Source organism: Rousettus aegyptiacus, unplaced genomic scaffold (genome assembly GCF_014176215.1).
Source record: "Rousettus aegyptiacus isolate mRouAeg1 unplaced genomic scaffold, mRouAeg1.p scaffold_m13_p_13, whole genome shotgun sequence".
Taxonomy (NCBI): domain Eukaryota; kingdom Metazoa; phylum Chordata; class Mammalia; order Chiroptera; family Pteropodidae; genus Rousettus; species Rousettus aegyptiacus.
In genome coordinates this window covers 63,919,140-63,927,470 of record NW_023416288.1, presented here as the reverse complement: position 1 = coordinate 63,927,470, position 8,331 = coordinate 63,919,140, and the positions used below count along the sequence as shown (strand labels likewise).

General features: G+C 34.2%; 1 pseudogene; it reads right to left on the bottom strand.

The window, feature by feature from the left end:
- Positions 1 to 7,540: 7,540 nt before the first annotated feature.
- Positions 7,541 to 7,659, bottom strand: LOC118610959 (annotated as a pseudogene).
- Positions 7,660 to 8,331: the final 672 nt, after the last annotated feature.

Sequence of the window (8,331 nt, the reverse complement as noted above, 5' to 3'; positions counted from 1 at the left end):
TTTTTGAAGTCCTACATATGGTCTTTTTTTCTCATGTTCATTTTTCTCATCTCCTATATACCGTGCTATTGTCTTTGCATTATGGTTTAGTAAAGAAAACAGAGATGAGTCAAAAGTCTTGAATAATGTTTAATTTCTGCCACTTACTGGTTCTATGAATAACTTAACTCTATTGAACGCCACTTTTTTCAGCTGTAAAATGAGAGTAATATTAACTATATCACAGGGTTACAAAAATAAATAATGTAACAGTGAGACCATGACGTTTTAGAGTAATTATTTTTTATTGTTTTCTGTCCTGACTCAAGTGCCCCAGGTAGCACAAAGTAACTAAAGAAGGGCATGGAAAAAGTATAATTCAAATGAATTAAAATGTGCCTTCAGAATTGAGCCTAGAACTTGTCCCTGTCACATTTTCTCTGCCACATACACACCTTTCACTTACATACTGCATGCCTTTTTTCAGCTTATCATCTTTTTTTAGGTGGAATTTAACCAGGTGCGGAGGAGTTTCACCTTGAAAGAATTTCTAAGGTGGGATGAGAGGCTAGTGGTAAAAACTTAATTAACTAATTAATTAATTAAATCTTAGAAGGAAGCAAAATCTAAACACTTCTCCTAGCACTTCAACTATCTGTTCAACCTAGAGTTTCACCCTCAGAAATGACTTACACATCCTGCCCTCAAGTTAATATGATAGATCAGGATTCTGAGATAGGGATGAATACAGATGGGTGGCTATACACGTGTGCAGTTAGGTATATATAAGTCACTTACTTTCATAGGAACAAATGGAGTATTGGAAAGTAAGGAACAGATGGACTTTGTGAAACGGATGAAAGACACAGTCCCAGAACAACTTCTAGGAGTCTGACAAGTCAAACAGGAAGACTTTTGTAGGGAGATCTAATCTTAGAGTAACTAGAGAAGGAAGACAAAAGTAAGTTAGTTCTAGGCCACTAGGACAGAAATTGAAATAGGTGTGACACTGATGAGGTGGTTGGTGGTTAAGTACAAATACAGGAAAGGTTGAAATTTAGTGGTCAGTCTCTCTAATTTAACTGTTTTGCTCTGCTAATTAAAAACCTTTGTCCATTAGAGGATACTTCATTTACATTCTATTCTCTTTTGTAAATATCTTTTTTTTTGAAGTTCAGTTTCTTTATATTTTCCTTTATCACCTTTTCTTTTGTTATCATATATAAGAAATCACTGAAAAATCCAAGGTCATAAAGATATTCTATATTTTATTCTAAGAATTTTATAGTTTCGGCTCTTAACATTTATGTTGTTTATCTATTTTGAATTAATTTTTTTGTATGGAGTAAGGTAGTGGTCTAACTTCATTTTTTGTCATGTAGCTGTCCAGTTGTTCTAGCACCATTTGTTGAAGACACAATTGTTTCCCCATTAAATGGTTTTGGAACTTTTGTTGAAAATCATTTGTATATTGTATGGGTTTATTTCTGAAATCTCAAATTGTGAATATCTTTCTGCTATTTCTCAAGATTAAGAAATCATTTTGTACTAACTATAATTAATAATAATGAAAAATAGTATTCTATCGAAAGAGAATATGTATGCTGTGGATGAGAAAACTCTTAAGATGCTAAATGATTCAACACATTCAATGCACACATGGCCTTTCAATTTACCTACCTATGTGCAGAAGATAATAATACTTATTTTATAAGGATGTTATCATGGGGGAGGTGGAATTAATGCTTATAAAGAACTGAAGGTGTTTTAACTAATTAATTTTGATGTGTTTTTACATAATTTGTATGTGTGTGTGTTTTGTGAAAAACTTGAAAAATGACAATATCCACTTAATTGGTCCCAAAGAAATTAATGTACTTCTTTATATTAAGTTAAAAAGAGATATTACTAGAACTGCAAAGGGTTTTATGTTATTCAGAAACTAGTGGAGCTACTTTTTGTTCTTCGATTAGGCCCTACCAATAACAACAGAGAAAATTTTATTTTTTGACACACACAAAAAAATTTATTCAGGTATGCACTCTATCGATTTCTAGAGATTCGATTTTATTAATAAAACATGATTCCTGTCCTCAATATAGGAAAACTATTTTAAAAAATTCTCTACCATTTTAAAACAATGAAAAAGAAAAATGTAATTATGCTTTTCTTAGTTTATTCTGTGGTCTATGCAACAGAGATATAGTTTGCTCACAAAAAAAGACTGATTCTATCTGCCTCTTTAATTAAAAAAAACTAAGTCATACTTCCAAGTCTAAACATTCCTGAATATAAAACTTTTTTAACAAAAAATTTTAACTGTAAACTTTTTTAAAAAATAATATATGTGAAGTATAACCAAGAAAGACTATTTCATAGATTATAAGTAATTATGATAAACTAAATATTAACTTTAATCCAACTGAAATAAAACCAAAGACCCTTCAAAGAACAAGTGTTGGCACTGATAAGTTGTCAGTTCCTGAAAATAAGCCATTAAAAAGTATGTAATTGTTCAAGGGCATTGTCTATGTCTACCAATACCAAATAAATGATAATCATTGTAGTTAATAAAGATTTTATCTCCCCTAACACAGCTATCCCAAGATAAATGTTTACTCCTTTTGTGGAGATTCATCTGTCAATGAAATATTCCCAGTAGATACTGCCACACTCCGAAGAGGGACATCCAGCCATATTATCCACTAACTGGTCCACGTCTGAGACCTCGTGGCAGCACACCTCAAAACACAGAGTAGATTTTGTGTTAAATAATCACCAGCACCAAGGTTAACAGTATCTCGTCCAGGACATGAGAATAATGTAAGAAACACATTAGCAGTACCCTCTCCAATCTCATACTTCACGCACAAAACGATGGAGCCTTTTAAGAGGAGGAACAGACCTCAGTGATCCCTCTGTTAGACATAAGCCCCTCAAATCACAGACATTTCTAATCACTTCGAGGCTACCAAATTTGCCATAATAAGGCAAAATATCATAAAATCACCTCATCAGCAAACACTGCTTCAGTCTATAACAAGTAAATGTAATGAACAATGCTAAAGATACACAGAATAATAAAACACAGTATCTGAAAATTGAGAAAGAGAACATACATATTAAAAGTGAAGTAAAATACAAGGTAGCATGAGGCAAACTACAGCACTAGAAGAGTATTGGATCTGAAAAGAGGGGAGCCTGCATTTAATTAAAGTCCATTATACACCTTTGAGCCAGTCCCTGACCAAGGTACTCTACATAGTTACTTGCTTAACATGGTTTTTTTTTAAAAGAGACTTTATCCTAAGGAAATAACGCAAAATTTAAGCAAAAATTCTGGTACAAAATATTCCAAATTTTAAACACAGACTATTAGGTTATATTTGAGAGTATTGATTCTGATGCTAATGCTATTGTTGTTATATAAAAGAATATCTTATTTTGGAGAAAGAGGCATTGTTCACTCTCCTAAAAAAAGAGACAAATACACAGAGACAGTAAAAATTGAATCAGTTATTGCAAATCCTAATAGCTGTTGAATCTAGAAGGTAGGTATATGGGTCTTCCTTATGCTAGTATTTTGTTTTTTCTATGTTTAAAATTTTTATTATAAGAACTTGAATAAATATGTATAGAAAGAAGAGTAAGAAGAAATATACCAAAATATTGACAGTGGTTATGTCAGCATAATTATAGGTGATTTCTCTCTCAATAAGGTGTATTATTAAATTGTACACTTAAAACCCATATAATTTTTAACAAATGTCACCCTAATACATTTAATTTAAAAATGTTTAAAAATTTAAATGAGTAATTAAAAAATAAAAAATAAGAAAGAAATATTATTCTGTAATTTCAATTTTTTTCTGAATTATCTTAAAAGTAATGTGGGCATTACACAGAGTTGTGTGTGAAAAAATAAAAAGGCTTAAGCCTTTCCATTTAAAGCCAATTGTGATGCGGGCTATCATTGTTTTGGTTCTGACATTATTTAATAGTTTCTAAAAGGAAGTTCAAGGCATATTAAGTCATATTTCAAATAGTTTCTTGGCAAAGCCACAGGGAGGGCTACAAAACAGGCCAACCAAGTTCATTAAACTGCGTGCACCATTCAGTAATACACAAGGACATTTTTTAAATCTTGAAAAAACCCAATCCAATACCTCTGGGGAAATTCTCTGCAGTTATTCAACAATAGAGAAGCCTGGAAAACAACTAATGGCATGGAGGAACAGCAGTGCAGAAATGGGGAAAGATCTTGGAATGATAATGAAAAACAAATTAGAGATTAGTTTCCAATGACATAAGTGTAAAACAGGTCAGTGTTGATTTGAACTGGGGATCCAGGCGAGACTGACTTTCTTCCTGCTTGCTGAGACCATCTAGTCCTATATAACATTCGAACTGGGGACACAAGAATCCCGTGAACAGTAAGTCTAGCAAAGCATAGAGATTCATTCATTAAAAAAAAAGAGCAAGAAATTTAATATTCAGAACCTGCCAAGAGATGACAGAGTGAAGAGAGATAAAGTTACAAAAATATGTAACAGATATTAATGCCAAAAAGAAAGAGAAAGCATTTATCAGAACTAAGAATAATGGTATTAAATAAAATTAAGAACTGAAAAAAAAAGTGCAGTAAAAATTATCTAAATGATGTCATTGGAACATCTCTCACTACTTGCCTTCATACGCTACTGCTTAACTTAAAAGTCACGGTGTCCTGCACGGTGATTTGCATAGGTTAACACTTTCCTTTCAGTCAGGTAGTGGTTTATGCCAAGAGCCCTAAAGTAACGGTCTAGTGCCATGGTGCCCAAATTCTGCTGCACATAAGAATCCTCGAGAGAATTTTTTTAAACCCAGTGTTCCTGTTGCATCCCATTAAACCACATATCAACGAGTGGGAGCCACTTATCAATCAGGAGAATCTGATGTTCAGCGAAGGTCAGGAACTATTGACATGTGTGCAAAGGCAAATGCGGAAAGCTGTACTGATTACAAAATTCGTGCTGATTATTTTAAGCAAAACCTACCCCACAAGTGCTAACAGCCCAGTCAAATCATATATCATCTACAAAGGAAAAGGCAAGTATTGTGACACTATAGGTATAAAAGTATAGAGTTGAGAGAAAGTCAGTGAGCAGGAGTAGAAGCTACTGAATTGTACCACATGTTCAGCTTGGTGAAGAACCCTTGTTGCAATGTTATAAGGACATAAGGGCAGATTCCATGCTAGCTGAAAATAAATAGAATGTATTTTTTTACCCTTTTTGATGGGTAGCAATTGGAGTCTATATACTATGTTACCATTTGAAACCAATTGCGTTAATTTTTTTTTTCATCCCTAAGAGATGTTGGTTTTATTTCAGAATATCAAATGCATTTTGAATTGTTTCCATTTTTCTTTTGCTCTCTGATGGAGTGTTTATATACACCACATAATAATTTGAAAAGTTTCTTAAATTACTGTAATTTTAAAAAATATAAAAAGCAATTTAAGTGTATAAATTTGGAAGTGACTGAAAAAGCAATTTGAAGTTTATTTCATTTGAAAAGCATATAAAAATATGTTGTTTAAGTTTGGCTTTTGAAAGCAAATGTAATTTATGCTTAACTATTCTATACAAGAGGCCAAAGTTTATCTCCTCTCTCTCAAATATTTCCCTTTATCAAAAAGAACAAAACTAAAACAAACTGGGTACATTCTTCTCCGCTTCCATCCATTGGTCACCAGCCTGTCTCTAAGGCCCTCTTTACCAGGGTCCTCTCCATGGTCCCTGTCACTCAGTGAGAATGAATTTCCCAGACCACAGAGGGGACTCAGCCATCTAATTGGAGGTAGAAGTAAGATGACCGTTTTCCACAATGGCCATGTCCAGACTGCCAAGCCAGATCTGGCTTAGGGAAAAGGAGGACAGATATTAGATCTAGGGTTGCTGGTAACCTAAGGGGCCTGATATGGAGCTGCCATACCCACTAATCAAACGGGATGGGAACTTCCTTTCCAGACTGTTTTGTTTTTGTAGCTGACAGTAAACCCAGAGCTAAGTCTGACATATTCACCTACCACTCTTTCTAAGCAAAGATAATATATGTATTTTTTGGTCCTAATAGATAGATAGATAGATAGATAGATAGATAGATAGATAGATAGATAGATAGACAGATATAGATACAGATATAGATTTTTTTATATTTTTATGTACTATATATAATACATATATCAGCTATATATGTGTGTATGTTTGCACATGTGTATATGAGCTTTATTGAGATACAATTCACATACAATATTATTCGGCTATATAAATTATATAATTCAATAGGTTTTATTCTAGTTACAGAGTTGTGCAACCACCGCCACAACTTTAGGACATTTTCATCACCCCCTGCCCCCCCCAAAAAAACCCAATCCATTGGCAGTCATTTCCATTTCTCCCCAACAGCACCTTACGCCCAACTGCAAGCCCTAGACAACAACTAATATACTTTCTATCTCTGGATTTGCTCTTGTGGAAATTTCATATAAATAGAATAATACAATATAAAGTCTTCATGTCTGACTTCTAGCATAATGTTTTCAAGGTTCATCCATGTTATAGCATGTATCAATGCCTCATTCTTTATTATTGGAAAAAAATTCCCATTATATGGATTTGCCACATTTTATTCATCTACTCATTAGTTGATAGACATTTGGTTGTTTCTACTTTGGGATATTATGAATAATGCTGCTATAAACATTTATGTACCAGTTTCTATATGGGCATGTATTTTCATTTCTCTTGGATATATATATCTAAGAGTGAAATTTCTGGGTCATATGGTAACTCCATGTTTTATCTTTTGAGAAACTGACAATTTTCCACAGACGCTAAATAATTTTAAATTCCCACCAGCAATATATGACAGTTCCAATTTCTCCACATCCTTGCCAATGCTCGTTATTGTCTGTCTTATTGATTATAGTCATCCTAGTGCCTGTGAAGTGATATGCCAAAATGGTTTTGATTTGCGTTTCCCTGATGGTTAGTGACATTGAGCATTTTTCATGTATTTGTTGGCCATTTGCATGTCTTCTCTGAGACAATGTTATTTATATTCTTTCCCCATTTTTAACTGTGGTATTTGTCTTTTTATTATTATTTCTTATATATTCTTTACTCTAGACATGATATCAGACATATCACTTGCAAATATTTTCTCCCATTCTGTGGGTTATTTGTTAGTTCTTGATGGTGTCCACTGACGTACAAAAGTTTTTTCCCACTGGTTTCTTTTTTTCCTTTCTCTTTTTAACTAACCCTATATCCTTGTACTTCTATGCAAGGTTTTTAATAAATTTAGAGCCTGGGATATAGGCTTTTAATAAAGCAGTGGTTTTTATCTGTTTTAATACTGCAATTCTAAAGAAGTACTTGGCACAGAGTATAACTTTAATGAACACTTGGTGAATGAATGATTGAATAACATTCACATACACTCAAATTTTTATCTTTCTGGGAGTATACCCTATCTTGTTTAAATATGGCCTTTTGTTGTTTGTTTTTTTAAATGCCTACAGCACCTGGTCTTCCTAAGTAGTCTCCCATCTAAGTACTAGCCAGGCCCAACCCTGCTTAGCTTCCAAGGTCAGACAAGATTAGGCATGTTCAGGGTGGCATGGCCATCAACAAAACATGGCCTTTTGAAATGAGGGAAATGGCTGTTTTCAGTGAAATACTAAAGGACTATCCCAGCCAGGCCCTAAGATCAGGATCACCCACGTCCACCTCTAATCTTTGATCTTGACTATCTCATGAAATTGCTAATCTCTGCTGCAAAGGAATAGCCCACACTAGACCTTTCCCTGCTGCCTAAACTACAACCAAGAGCAGAATTCAGCGGTCCCTCCTTGCTTGCCTTTCAAGGGACAATTATACATATGGTTGAATTATTATTTTAAATGAGAGTCTTCTAGTTTTAAGGATGCTAATTTTTAGTGGTCCTGAGAAACTCAGTCACTGGGTAAGGACGTACAGGGCCTTTGCCACCGCACCATCAGAGGGCTGCTTCCGAGTCCTTCCTTGGGTGAACATGAGAATGGAGGCCAGTCCATCAAGGATGATGCAGGTGCTGCAAGGCTGGAGTGACGAAAGCCCAGACATTTACAGTCCACTGAAGCCACCACAAATTAGAACCCGCCTTTACTGGCATCTTATATTTTTGGCTGTAACAGTCATCCTTTTTGTTAAATGTCTTGTTTCCTTTTGCTTAAGTGAGTGGTGGTTATGTCACTCTGCTTGCTTTGGTTAGACTCATTGGAGCAAACATAAATGGTCTGGAGGGAAAGGAGAGCCTCAAATA